Raw genomic sequence first — 15,663 nt, forward strand, 5'->3', positions numbered from 1 at the left:
GAGAGGTCTATCAATACAAGCTACAAACCAACACTCCGTGTAATTAGCTTTACATTTTAATTCTGTTCAAGTTGTATTTTAACAAATAAAAATGTAAATTGATTTAATGTCCAGTGTCACCTTCCATTTTTATTATTCATAGCGTCAAATTAGTTTTTTATTTATCTAAAAATATTGTAAAGTGGAACTTATGAGGGTAAGCATGATAAACTGGTTTGAATGTGCAGGGGATTATGAGGGTATTTTCTTTAACATTAGTAGTCATATTTTGGGATTTGGTGTGTTCTAATATTTTATATTCAGAGTAAATAATTAAAAAGAAAACAGACTATACTGACTAGAAGAATGTTCCTAGTGGGTGGTTTAAGGACCTTGGATGTATGATGGGGCCTTGTTCTCCAAAATTGGGAAAAAGTGAGAGAGATTTCCAACACTGTTTATATTGATTTTTCTGTTTAGAATGCTGGTTAGGAAATATTGAAATTTCTCTGAATACTCCATGAACCCTGAAAATAAAGTATAATTCTTTAGTATAACTGTGGTATGTATGCAGCCTTTTACCTTTTAAAATAGCCTCTTCCCTATAGTAATGGCATCTCCTGAATAACTCAGGTTCCAAACACTGAATTGAGAAGCAGAATCAAATTATTTAGGGTCACGTGAATGGTGCATTAGAATATCACATCTCTACTGCTAATGAGGCACAAAGGAAAGATTTGCTGTTTGACATCTAAACAACTCTTGAAAAAAATCAACCTTTGTTTATAGTGAATATTGGTTCTATTCACAATGTTTTCATGTTTTCTATCCTCTGGGCACATTGTAGGATTGAACTTCCTGTTTGTATTATGTGAGGCTGGTCACGTGACTGGTTATGGCCAATGAAATGTAAGTGGAAATGGCATGTGCCACCTCTGGATGAGAGTCATTAAAAGTCAATGGATCTGTCACATTTCCTTCCCCTGCAATGGTGGCTAGTGGTGGAGGCTCTGTTAGTTTTTATTCCTGAGTGAGGCTGGTGTGGGGCTAAGTCCCTAGCTCCCCCACAATATGACTGAGAAATAAACCTCTATCGTTTTAAGCTACCAAACTTAGATTTTTGCTTGCTATAAAGCCTATGCTGATTAATATACTTTTCATCCTTTATTCACATATTTTAAAACACTGTTTATATATTTCTGATGACCACATATTCGTTGTGGAGAATTTTGAAAAGTTTGAAAGAAATCCATGGAAATCACCTACATAGAAATAATCTGTTAAAATCTTGATGCATCATCTCTTTCTTTGTTCAAATTTTAAAAATAGAGATCATATTTTATATGCAGTGTTGCTTTTTTCACTTCATATTATAGTCTTAAAATATATAAATTTGGTGAAAATATTAATTGGTGGGGGAATGTTATAATCTCCTTTTGTACTTATATGTCTTATATTTATATTTTTTAACAAAGTCACATTTTATTTTTGTTCTTTTTCTTATTGTTAATGACACGCCAAAGAAATCTTTGTATCCACATCTTTGCTCAGATTGCTGATTACATCCTTTGGATAGAGCGTTAAAAGGGAAATTACTGGGCCCAAAAGTATGCATATTTTTAAGACTTTTGCTACCTATTGCTAGGAGAAAGCTTGTTCCAACTAATGCTTCGTCAGTGAGAGATGGACCATCTCATCACCCTGTTTAGTATTAGAATTCCTTTTAATCTCTGTTAATTTGGTAGGTGAAAATGCTCTCTTGTCGTTTTATGTTTGCATTTCTTTGATTACAAGTGGTGTCAAACATATTTATGAGTCATTTGCACTTTTTTCTTGTGGGAATGATCAAAATAGATTCTCCAAGCCCCCAAACACCAAACTAATAAGAAGGAAGCAACATAGAAGCTGGCAGCACGGCTCTGCTGCCACGGAGCCTCCACACGTGTCTGGAGGTGTGAGTGTTGAACAGTCTGCTCTGGCTCTCTCTCGTCTCCCTCATTTTGATTCTTTTCTCTCTGGTTGTATTCCTCTGTCACCTGTGTCTCCCTCCCAAGATTTTACTGCACTGGACTGCAGCCGTGGCTAAACCTAAAACTAGCTAGAAAGGGACAAGTGTGATCGAAGTTAGTTTTGAAAGAACAGCATTATTGTGAAAAAATCCACAAAGTGTCTTCCTTATGAGGACCCTTCCCTACTGACTAACAGGTTCCTATGGCAAAGAGGTGGTGGGTGTATCCTCTCCTCAAGGTCATGATTGAGAACTTGGCCTGTGCCTCTGTCTTTTTGCTTGAATCTACTGTCCCTGGTGATAAAGCTGAAATTACTCTTCCCGGAAGCGATCTTATTTATTTCATAGACCTTGCATTACCTCTGACTGTCTGTTTGGTGTTTTTACGAGGGGAGAAGAAAGAATCTAAATTTCCCCAAAGTAAGTGTTACTTTTCAGCTAGTGTGAGATAAAAGACAGATTGAAATGGAACCAGAGGGACCTGCCCTTCACCCTCCATCTTCCTTGGAGTTGGAAGCGCACATTGGTATGTCAGGCAGCAGCTGGCAGGCTCTTTTATCATCATTAATTGTCCGCTGAGTTGTCACAAGGATAGACTAGAATTCAGGTTTAATTACATCTGTATCATCCCTGATAAAGTTCAGGAGATTCTGGTGGTGCAAAACAGGGGTGGGCCAGTGAAGTGCCAGGGATACTCTTGAAGTAGAAGACATGCATATCCTTGAGGGGAAAAGCCGAATTAACCGAGGGAAGTGCGGCTTATCTAGGAGGGGCAACTCCCTGAAATGTGGTGAGGGGGAAGATGCGGAAGGGTGGATACACCGGACATTAGAGCTGGTTAAGTGTAACTTGCTTTATATGGGGCAGGTGTTGGGGGCCTTCACAAGAAACAAGTCAAGATTTGTTCCAGAAAACTTGCTTGCTTTTATGGACAATAAGCCACTACCATACAGGGAGCAAGGAAAGACATTTGGCTTTAGATTAAACAATAGCCCTCCTTCCCTCATTTCTTTTAGAAAGCAGGTATTTTTGACCCGTCTCTAATTTAGTTCTGGAAATACTTGTGCAGAGTGAGGCTTAAGTGACAACCAAGCTGGCTTTGGCTAAAAAACTCCAGAACTGAAGTACAGCTTAATGGCAAGGGAGGAGGGGGAGGCAACCAGGGAGCTGGGTATATCAGTAGCTTATTGTTTCAAGAAAATAAATCAGTAAGTGCTAAGAACCTTCTTCACAATGGCCCTTCGGCTCAGTTTAGCTGCACAAGGCCTCATCCTAACCTTTGTCAATCCTTGGGGACAACACTGTCTGCTCTGGTCTTTTTGTTATTGACCAACACCTGAACTTTGCACTTTAGGGTAAAGCTATGGCTAAAAGCACCTTTACATAGGTGCTTAAGAATGGTAACCACTCCTCCTAGTCTTATTTAACTCTCATTCCTGAGGGAAAATATGAAATGATTTCATGAACTGTCTTTCATGCAATTAAGTATTTTCAAATAATTGTATAGATTGGACATCTGGCCTTATGTTTTTCAAAAGAAAAATGTCAATGTTACTCTTATATCCTAGGAAGAACAATTTATTTTGGTCCTTAGGCCTTCTTAAATCATTTAAAAAAAAATAAAAATAAATATTAGATTGGGAGAATGGAACCTGAAAAATCTAAAAATATTAAGTGAGTGTGTATGCATCTCTGTATATAGTCTGCACAATAAAAGGGTCTGCACATATTCTAAATCTCCAGTAAGAGAAAATTATTGCTACTCTAAAGTTCATGATCTTTAGTTTTGGGCCTCTCATTCAATCTCAAAACTAATCTTTGCTTTGACTTTTTTCTTTTCTTTTTTTTGAGGCAGGATCTTGCTCTGTTGCTCAGGTTGAAGCACAGTGGTGTGATCATAACTCAAGGCAGCCTCAAACTCCTGATATCAGTCATCCTCCCACCTTAACCTACAAAGTGCTGGGATTGGTGGTGTGAGCCACTGTACTTGGCTCTGCTTTGATTTTTTTTCTTTTCTTTTCCCTTCCTTCCTTCTTTCTGCCAGAAGCAAAACTCATAGGAGTAAGTTTGGAAAAACAGGTAAGTCAGAGCTCTCAGAAAAATGTAGATTGACTCAGAATAGATACATAATAGTATAAAAATGGAGTACAAGAAAATTGGTATACCAAAACTTATAAGTTAAAGTTAAATTGCCAAAACTTGAGTTTCTTGAAGCCAGAGGTTCTATGTATGTCTAGGCAACAATATTAGGCATAGGGTAGGTGTTCAATAAATAGGTACTTAATGTAGAAAGTATTTATTGAATGTGTTAAGCAGTTTTCAATTACCATATACCCTGGTCAGCTAATCGTGTTAATTAAGGTGTGAGTAGAGGTAGAAGGAGGTGCTGTGTGCCAAAATATTGAGCCGTGTTGAGCTCATCCCAGTCCATGGAGGCCACCAGAGCTGCCCTGAGGTAAGGTCCACTAAGACCCTTGTCCCAGGCCCCGGCCTCTGCACTGTAGGCACTGGGAGCTGGTTGTCATGCAGACAGGCTTGTTACTAAGGAGGAGAGCATATATGTATATTCATATGTGTCCATGGAGTGGAGTCAGGTAGTAACTTTATTCTGTCTCCCACTGCCTTTCTAAGTCCACTCTGTGGGACAAATTTTTCCTCTGTCCCCAAATGAAACACAGACATGCCCTATGACTTTTCTGTCTGCGCCAGAGTGACACAAACTTTAGTCACTTCAAGTCACACAGAATAGTCTCTTGTCGCTTCAAGTCACAAGACACAGTCTTAGGTTGGTGATTAATATATCTGGTCCCATATTATAGTTAAAACTCTAGTTTTGTTTTAAAACAATAAGTTCTCTTTTTTTCCCAGTTCAGGCTTATTCTAGGCAAAAGGCCACAGTCTAGAAAACAGAGTGTAGTCAGCCGCTCCTCTCTCCTATCCCGGCACTTTTTTTGTTTTTGTTTTTTAAGTTGAAGTCTCACTCTGTCGTCCAGGCTGGAGTGCAGTAGGATGCTCATGGCTACTGCAACCTCGGCCTGCTGAGCTTGGGCAATCCTTCTGCCTTTGCCTCCCAAGTAGCTGGGATTTTCAGGTGTGAACCACCACGCCTAGCTAACTTTTTGATTTATTGTAGAGACAAGGTCTCGCCAAGTTGCCCAGGCTAGTCCCAAACTCCTGGGCTTCAGGCAATCCTCTGACTTCTGCCTCCCAAAGTGCTGGGTTTATAGATGTAAACCATCGTGCCCCACCCTATCCCAGCCCTTCCAATCATTTTTCCACATTCCACTACTTCACATTCCACAGTCCACTAACTTTCATCTTCTACCAGCTCTTGTGTTTTGAGTAGGGAGGTCATAAATCCTGGTTACCTCAGAAAGGTCCCAGTTGCCAATTGCCTGGGCCTCGATGTTAATAATTCCCCTTTGTATCAGTCAGGATTCTCCAGAGAAACAGAATCAATAGGATATATAGATGATGAAAATGCTGAGAGAGAGACAGAGAGATTAAGAGATTGATGCAGTTCAAGGAACTGGCTCATGTGATCGTGGGGGTGGGCAAACCTGAAATTTGCAGGGTAGGTTGGCAGCCTAGAAACTCAGGAAGAATTTCTACACTACAGCCTTGAGGCAGAATTCCTTTTTCTCTGGGAAACCTTCATTTTTATTCTTAAGATCAAGTAAATAGACGAGACCCACCCACATCATTGAGGTTCATTGTCCCTACTTAAAGAAGTCAAGTTAATCACATCTACAAAATACCTTCACAGCAGCATCTAGACTAGTGTTGGACAGAACATCTGGGCATCAGAGCCTAGCCAAGTTAACACATAGAAAGAACCATCAGCCTCTCAGAAGTCTCTCAGTAAGTAAAATAAATCATATGGCTACCCTAGCTAGTTCTGACAGCCCACTGCCCCCTCACCCTTGCTCCCACCCCCACCCCCATCCCCAGTGGGTGCAGGGAAGGAGAGGCGAGATAAGGGGAGCAGGAAACATCTCATTTGAAAGGCACCTCAATATACCCAGTGCTGGTACTTTTTGGTTCTTTGGAGATAGTACCCTTCCTCCCCCAACACTAGGGAGGGGAGAACTTCACCTTTAAGACATGACTTGGTGGGAGGAAGCTCAGAACATGGACAGTTCTCACCAAAAGCTCTTTACACAAACAAACACCCTTCCTCTCAACAAAAAACACCCAGCCAAAACCAAACAAACAAACAAAACCCAACCCCAAATCTCTTATCTCTTAATCTTAAAATCTTACATCCTGGATGTGAGAGGATTAAGAATTGAGCCTCCTTTGAAATTTGGACCATGGAAAAGTGTTATCTATGCTTCAAGACTTTAGCCTAAAGTCCATTTGAACATTCTGTATAGACACACACAGATATACATACTGGTGTACATTTATTTATAATAGCTTCAGTCCACGGAACTCTTAGCAACAAAGAGAAAGTAAGTTGGGGAATTGTGCCTCATTGAAGTGCTACTCTTACCCTTTTCTCTTAAATCTCTTCTGGATGTTCATTATGACTTCATTTTACTAGTAGGAGTGTGTGTATGTGAGTGTGTGTGCGCATACACACACACACACGTGTATGCCTAGAGCTTGTGGGAAGAGGCGGTAGAGTATGACTCCTCCAGAGTGTGGTTTAGGCTGGCCCTAATATTCCTTAGGGTTCAGCCCTGGGTCTCACATCAGATGGGCTGTCTGGAGGCTCTTTAAACTGAGCAGTGGGAAGGATGAATGCTACTGTTGGCATTACCCTTTACTACAAAGGCATTTAAATAAGGCCTGAGGCAATTAGGACATCAAATAATTCTATTGCTCTTATAATACCTAAATATTGAATATTTAAAAGGTAAGCAGGCTTGAAATTTGAAATGGAAAGAAAGTATCCCTTTAAGTCATTAAGGAGTGTGAGGAGCAATAAGCCTTTGGAAAAAAAAAGTTAGAAGTTTGAAGAATTCATAACTTGAAAGAACTTGGGTTACATTTACAAATATATGTAGAGCTTAGAGTAATAAAAGAAGAGCCAATTCAGAGGTCCATTTAGGAAGGTGACCAGAGAATAATTAATGTAACTGCACTTATAGCCAATTTGGAATTCTGTCTCTAGGAAAATGGTTACTAGGAGATAATCACAGACAACTCAGAGAAAATGAGCATACAAAGCTGCATTGGAGAAGGAAAGAAATCATGTAAAAGATTTGAGGTGGCTAAGAAAGTAGATTTTAGAGTGAGACTGAATGAGTCCTAATTCTGGCTAAGTAATTTATGACCAGGGTGACCTTAAGATATGTAGACATTTTTCTGCCTTAATTTTCTTACCTGTAAGTTGGTGCCGACCTCCTTGGGTAGTCATGAGAATGCTAGCAGTGTCCTTGGTAGGCAGTAAGTGCTCAATAAATATTAGCTATTATTAAGTCTAAATATTTTTTCCCCTAGAAGCACCATGAGTTGGATACAAAGATGAACATTTCAAATAAAGAGAGCTTGTAAAACAAAACAGCAAATTCAAGTTATTAACAGGAAGAGAGTGGTTCAGATTTTATACTGGTGTGCATTTGATTAAATAGTCACAAAGATAAATAGTTGACTCTGTTCTGGTTATAAAAGAAACAAAAGATGCATCAAAAAAGTGTTTAAATCCAAGGAAGTGAGTCTCAGTTTGCTTTTTTTCCCTCCCCTTTTTTAATGTTTAGTTAACTGAATCTCTTCTTTTTTCTCCAGATTAGAGAACAAAAATTCCACAAAGGTTGTTTCCCCTTCTCATGATATTGTTTCAAACTGGTTTACAGACATGCTTATTATAGACTCAATTCTTTAGTTGTGAAGATGTGGCTCATATTGCTAGAACCAACTATACGCTGTAACCAATAAACTGCAAGTATCATTGTTTTCTATTAACAAAGATTTCCTTATCACTCATGCCACAGCTATCTGGAGACCAGGTAGCTCTGCTGAGAGGCTCTCCTCTTGTGTTGATATGGAGACCTAGACCCATCTTATCCTGTGACTCTCCTGTTTCCTAGGGCTTCTTTGGGGTTCTCTTCTGGATCTTCTACCTTCCCCAGCTGATGAGCAAAGATATAGAATGAGAATGATTGTTTGGGGTGTTTCACATCCAGGTTGGAGGTGGCAATCATCATGGTTTCCCATATTCCTTTGGTCAGAACCTGGTCACATGGCCCCAACCAAACTTCAAGGGAAGATAGAAAATTAAGTTTTCCTGTATCCCCATGATGAGAAAAAGAGCCAGGAGTGCATCTAGTTAGTTTTCCACTTGAATATTGTTGATATAGAATTACAGAAGAGTTTTTGTATTGGGTAAGAATGGTTGCAAGAAGGTGTATTGGGAGACCTTGGTCAGGACAAAAACTTCAAAATGTGAACCTGTGCATTAATCTGCATAGCAGGGAGAACCTCTTTAAGTAGAATGGTGCCTGATCTACGGGGTAGGTAGAACAAATTTTTGTTTTTTAAGTCAAGATGCTGGAAATGGCAGTAATACTGTGCTTGCTTGATGCCCGCATAACATCAGGACCCTTCCTAATAAATCCCAGAAGACATTGAAACCCCTTTCTTTGGTTCCATATGGCTTGATGTTAACTTGATATACTTTCCCTTAACATGCTTCAGCTTTCACATCTAAGTCTGAATCATCCAAGTGACCCTTGTCTTATCCTTATTCAAGGATTTAGACACAGTTATTGAGCATCTATTATGAAACCACAATAAAATAGTTTTGGCCATATCTTCAGATGGTAAGGGGGCTTTACAAAAAGGTAGGAACTTTTGGTTTGTGGAATTCATTTAATAATGACAACAGTAATTTGCACAACAATGTCCTAAAGTAAAAATCATCCTACATGCCTACCAAGTGCTCACATGAGTAATGAGCCCCACGAGAGGATGGGCAAATATGGTAGAGTGGAGATCAACTTTGCAAGGAAGAACTCAAATCTACCCTCACAAAGATTTTGAATGCCAATCGGGCTGTGTGATGTGTGGCTTGGTTCTATTTTGGTCAAGCCTGGATTGCCTGTGACCCCTAACATCTCTGTTCCTTTCTCTCCCCATCTCAGGCAGTGACAAGCTGGACCAGAAGATCACTAGAATTCATTTCAGCTCTTAGAGCCTGTCATTGGCTCTTTTTGCCATCTACCACACTTAAGGGATGAATCTGCCTGTTTCTTCTCTTCCCCACCCCTTTCCCTGGTGTGGGCCCAAGAAAAAGGAAAAGCAATTTAATTTTAGTGTTATCTGAAGTCAGACATAATTGGGAAGACAAATCTGCTGGAAAAAAATCTGCATTCCAAAGCCAAATACTGTCGTGTTGGCAGGCAGATCAAGTACCAACCTAGCACATTAACTGTGCTCTATGAGGCTTTCACTGAAGGTAATAGTTATGTTTAAAGAGGGCAGGATGTGACCCATGGTATTTCCAAATTCTTAAGAGTAACAAGCCATGAAAAAAGCAGGATTTATTTGTAGGCATGAGTTTTATAAATCATCTTTTGATTTTGCATAGTAGGAAGAGTATCAGACTAGGGCAATGTTATCAAAGGGCCATCTAGTGTATTGTTAAAAAACACAGATTTTTGGGCCCCACTTGAACTTACTAGTTTCATATTTCTGGGGTAGAACTCAATACTCTGAATTTCTGACAAACTCCCCAGTTTGAGAGCTAATTAAAATATAGCAGCCTTTAAAGGAGTTGGTCACATCACAGAATTTTCCTCACCTCTACAAGGAGACTATCAAACCTTGCTGTTTGCCACATAGAGCTGTTGTGTAGGTTAAAAAGAAACCATGTACCCCAAAACCCTTTGCTGAATGAAAATTCCTCTGTCAACATCAGCTTCTGTCATTACTGTCAGGAACAATTAAAGCATAGGCTGGCAGCCACCTTTTACTTTTGCATTTTCTTGACTATGTCTCAGGGCCCCTTCCTCAGGAGCTTAGGCATGGAGTATCAAAGTGTGATATGTTTTTTCCACACCTCTGCTTTAGTTGAGCTGATGTCAACAGCAGCAGCTCCAAAGTACTTGTGGAGTTAACTATAAGCAAGGTTTCATTTGTGCGTTTACAGATTTTAAAGGGGACAAGCCCAGTGTTCTCTTCTGTTGATCAGGGACACAAAGAAAGCTATTAGCTCTAGGTCTAGGGAAAGGGAAAAAAAAATCACTTTTCATATTGTGCAACCAACCCTAAATCAGGTCAATCTCTCCTTCATTGCTGGCTAATATCCAAGACACTGTGAAAAGCTGATGTTTTTTGTTTTGAATGGATTTTTGCAGTGTTTATAAACCAAGTCTCCTTGAAATTTTCATTAGGAAGATCGTACAGTTCACCTCTTGTCCTGCTCTTTATCCTTTCTGCTGGAATAGTTGAGTGATTTTGAAAATTCTCACTAGTTTAATTGATTAGTAAAGAGAGTTATTTTTGAAAGTCACCTTCTGCAAAGCAGAACCGAGATTGACATCCAGTTAAGAACCTGTGACCTTGGTTTATGCAGCATAGGGAATGATGAAAACACTACCTTCATTACATCTTTGGATGTGTGAGGAAGGGGAGGGAATGATCATTTATCAGCTCCTTGGCAGCACGTTACTAGGCACACAAGACCTGTTGTCACTGAATCCTCATAATTTAAAACCCTGTGATGTGGGTATTTTTATTACTATATTTATGGGTGAGGAAATGGAGGCTCAAGTGGTCACCTTGTTAGTAGATGGTAAAGCCAGGGTTGTTTCTGTGTGACACCCCAAAACTTAATCACTTAAAACGATGTCAATTACTGCTCACAGTCTGCATACAGCTTCAGTTGACAGGTTAGTTGGCTGGTTCTGTTGATCTGGGTCAGGCTTAGCTCATTTTAATTGTCCTTGCTCATGCATTTACAATCTGTTGGCCAGTTAGCTAGTACTGGTGTGTGTGTGTGTGTGTGTGTGTGAGTGTGTGTGTGTGTATCTGACTTGTTTGGGGTGTTAGTGTCTTTATGTCTCTGGCAGTTGGTTGACAGTTGGCTAGAGTGATGAGATGTGTTGAGTTGTATTTTTCTAAAGACGGCCACTACTGTGTGCGTGTGTGTGTGTGTGTGTATCACATGCTCTTTTTACAATGTGACATTGACAGCTCTTTTTACAATGTGACATTGACAGTTTGCTCATTTCTTTGTCCCCTTCCCTTGCATCTGGGCAGACCTTTGTGATGGCTTTGACTAATAGAATATGGTGAGGATAATTCTGAGCCAATTTCCAGGCTCAGGCCTTGAGAACTGGCCCCTTCCATCTTCTTCCTCTGGCTGCATTGCTCATGGAACTCTCCTATAGTGCTGTGGAAGCTGAGCTGCCACATGGAGAGGCCACGTGTTGATGTCTGCCAACTGTCCCTGCTGAGGTCTCAGCTGACAGCAGTATCACCCATTGGATGTTGAGCGAGCAAGTGAACCTTCAGATGACTTCATCTGCAAAGACATTGAGTGATTCCCAGACACCAAGTCACCCCCAGTCTCTGAGGTTTCCCAGCAGGAGCCACATGGAGCAGAGGTGAGCTATCCCTGCCAGGCGCTGCCCAAATTGCTGATTTGTAGGCAGAATAAATGATAATTGTTGTTTTAAGCCACTGAGTTTGAAGTAGTATTATGCAATGATAGATAATTGGAATAGAGGATGATTGGGCCATATATCTCATGTCATTCAGCAGGGTGGACTGTGCTTGCTTGCATGGTAGCTAGCAGCGTTTGGAGAGAGAGAGAGAATGAAAGAGAAAGAGAGCGAGTGAGTGAGCACTACCGGTCTCTTGAGGTCTGAGCTCCAAACTGGCACACTGTTACCTTTACTGCATAAAACAAATCATAAGGCCAGGCCAGATTCAAGAGGAGGCAAATAGCCTCTGCCTTCTGATGGGAGCTGAAAGGCACATTGACAAGTGCTTGGGTACAGCCAGGAATGAAGCTTTGTGGTCTTTTTTGCAACCTACTACATTATGTCACCTCCTAAGGCTTGTGGATAATTCAGGTCAAAAAGAAAGGTGAATTGACACTTTAGAAACTCAAGAAACCTTAGGGATTGTGCTTCATATGACAATGGGTAGAGAATAATGCCTCACTTCTGACAAACTGGACGATCCAGAATGCTTCTTGATGAAAAGATTTTTGAGTCTCAAGAAGATAGCTCTATTATTTTTTATTTTATTATTTTATTTTTTTTGAGTTGGAGTCTCACTCTGTCACCCAGACTGGAGTGCAGTGGCAGCCACCGCAGCCTCGACCTGCTGGGCTCCGGCGATCCTTCCGCCTCAGCCTTCCGAGTAGCCGGAATTATAGGCATGCGCTACCACGCCCGGCTGATTTTTTGATTTATTGTAGAGATGAGGTCTCGCTGCCCAGGCGGGTCTCGAACCCGCGGGCTCAGGCAATCCACTCACCTCAGCATCCCAAAGCGCGGGATTACAGGCTGGGCCACCGAACCCAGCAGAAGATAGCTCTTTTAAAGGCCACACACTTTACCTATAACCGAAGTTTGCCATCTCCCCATGGGCCCCAGTAAAGTTGTGGGGAGTAAAGCCTGGAAGAAATGTGGGCAACTGTGTTCCTTATGCTGCAAAACACAAGGGACGTGTCAAAACCTGGTTTACAACATGTATTCAGTTGTGCCTGGCATGAGGTTGAAGGGATGATCTTAGGAATATTGTTAAGGCCCTTGCTAGGTCTAAGATCATGAACACCCACCTCTGAAGATGGGGTCTACGCTAGGTAGCACAGGAAGCAAGGTTCAGTCTGGGGCAAGCAATTTACTTAGGTCACTTTGGAGTAAATTTGGTGACTCCTGGCAATGGCCTGACTCTTGGGATAGTGTCAGTCAGTCACTAACTTACTGTGCTGGGCAACATAAAGAGTGTCTTCCAGACTGCAGTATGTTGAGGACTAGGCCTCTCGATTTCTTCAGACTAACTCACCAGACTAGCTGGGTCAGATTCACTTCCGTTCAGTGCTACTCAAATCAATGAATAGCTATCGAGAAACTCCTGGGCTCCAGTCACTGTTGTGAGTGCTGAACACACAGAGTGGAAAATAAAGTTTGGCCTTTCTTCAGAGGTACTTAGGTCTCAAAATAAGTCAATGAACCAATTTCCTTTCAGTGTGTTAAATACTATAATCATATCAAAGAGGTTGTGCTTAGGAAGCACTGGAGAGGGACATAAGATATAGCCTGCAGGTTCACAAAGATTTCCTGGAAGCCTTCAGGATGAGAGGGAATTACCAAGAGAAGTGGGGAAAGGCATTATAGGCCAAGGGGAACAGTACTTGCAAAGGCCTGAATGCATGAAGACAGCTAGAGCAAAGGGCCAGTCTGTATGTGAGAGGGTGGCAAGAACTGAACATGCAGTGGGAGGCAGGGGTTGAGGGAATGGCTTAGAAATGAGGAGAATGGAGAATGGATTCACTAGGGAAAACAGGCAGAAGAGTGCAAGAGGTAGTTGCTGTAACTGGGCCAGCAGTGATGAGAACCCTGACCTTTCAAGATGCAGGACTGGAGAAGAGGACATTTTAATGATGTACTATCTATTAGACTCGAATGAGCTAGATGGAGTGGTGGGGGAGTCCAGATTTAATAATGCGTGGCTGGTGTGGCCATTGTCCGATGGAGGGAACATGGAAGGATGAGGAGGTGGGTTTGGGACAGTGGTGAGTTTGGCTTAGGACATCTGTAGCCTAACAGAGTATACCTTGGAGACATTAAGACTTTTTTCCTGGGTTGTTTCAATTCCTATTTTCTCCCTTGTTGCCTACATCCATTCTCCTCCCCTGTCTCCTATAAAAACCAAACCTCCCTAGCAAAAATATTCAAAATTCCATTTGAAACAGTCTCTATGTCCATCTGAAGTGTTGCGCATGTCTCCACCATTTCCTAGGTCATGCTATATTCTTACTTCAAAGATCTGCATGTGTACAGGGAAGGACCTTACACACTCCGCAAATAACTGTTTTTATAAACAGGATGAGCCCACTGCAGGCTTATGGTAGCTCCCATCCTGGAGACTGGAGGCATGGGTTGTTCTGTGCCCATGTAAACCACTCTGTATCTACTCTTAAACCTAAAAGCTATTGTATGGGGGGGGTCCAGAAAAAATGGAATTATTTTTTGGAGGGCAAGCCCCTTGTAGTGGAGGCTTCCCCTACTAGATAAATTTTTAAGGAATCCATCGGCATCAGTATACCAGCTAGTATTGTGAGAGTCTGCATTTGACCTGAGTGAAATTTTTTTGGAGATTCTTTCAACGTATTTGCCCATTTCATGATGGACGATACCTGCCCACAGTTCTTGAGTGTCCAGCAGTTTATGACCAATAATGGCATGACCCCCATCCCCCGCATTCACCCAATCTGGCCCTGAGATACTTTTTTTTTTTGTTTTTCCAGATGAAAAATGTCCTCAGAGGGAAATGTTTTGCCAGTGGAAGAGGTGAAACAAAAAACAACAGAAGCATTAAAAGACATCAAAACTAAAAAGTTCAAAAACTGTTTTGAGCAGTAGAAAAAGCATCTCAATAGATGTATTGCATCAAACAGAGAGTACTTTGAAGGTGATTGAAGTTTAAACATGTAAGAATAAATACATAATTTTTTATAAATAAATTTTGTTGGTTTTTGGGTCTCCCCCTTGTATTTTCTGGTTGCAATGCAGACAAGTTACCTCCTATGATTTTAGAAAGTTTTACAATTTGCAAATTGTAACTCTAATTTGAATCTCACAACGTGCCTCTGAGGTCTGTGGGGGAAGATATTATGGATTCTTTTATTGATAAAGAAATTTAGACTCAGAAAGCTTGTGACTTAACCCTTGTAGTAGACTTGGGATGTGAACCCAGGTCTCCTTCTCCAAGTCCAATGTTCTCTTTGTTCCAGCACCTTATCCCTTCTGGGGCAAGAACAGCCAAGAAATGGATGAGTTCTGCAGGGCCTGGATTTAGATCTTCTAAGCAATCGTGCAATAATCTGCTCAGGTTACATCAGTGTTCCTTATAGAAGTACACCATCTTCATTTGTATCCTGGTTGTCTAACTGGTCAGAGGCTGTGCTTGGCTATTGCATTTGTCTACTGTGCCCTTTACTGAAGTTATCTGGTTAGGGTGAAGTTGCTGCTATTCCTTTGGGGGCACCATTATATATATATAATATATAAAATATATATTATAGCTTTCTCCTTTTATGCATGGGTAGTTTCCCTTGTTACATCATTTTCTTTCCAGCCCAATAGTTAGTGAAACTCAAGCACAACCACTAATCCATAGGCCAAATTTTAGCTCTGAAACTGACAAAGTAGGTGGGTAGCTTGGCTGCCCTCCACTTACAGTATAGGTCAACAAGGCCAAGGACTGGCAGAAGGAAAGACAGAGTAAGAATCACTTTCTCCTTTACTTGCCTGATGAACTTTGGTATGTCACCTGCCTGGCAGTACTAACACCCACACAAAGAATGCTTTGGAGGTATATATTTTAAAGGGGTATGTTATAAACATTTGCTGACAACTTCAATGTCTCCAGTGATGATGAGAATGGTATTACCCAATGACTAGCTTCTTATGGAAGCAAGATTATGCTATACCTTTACTTTATTAACTCTCTTGGAGCTAATGAAAAATAACTTCTTTTTTTTTTTGAGTTGG

This window comes from Carlito syrichta, unplaced genomic scaffold (assembly GCF_000164805.1).
Source record: "Carlito syrichta isolate Samal-C Ts95f unplaced genomic scaffold, Tarsius_syrichta-2.0.1 Scaffold120443, whole genome shotgun sequence".
Taxonomy (NCBI): domain Eukaryota; kingdom Metazoa; phylum Chordata; class Mammalia; order Primates; family Tarsiidae; genus Carlito; species Carlito syrichta.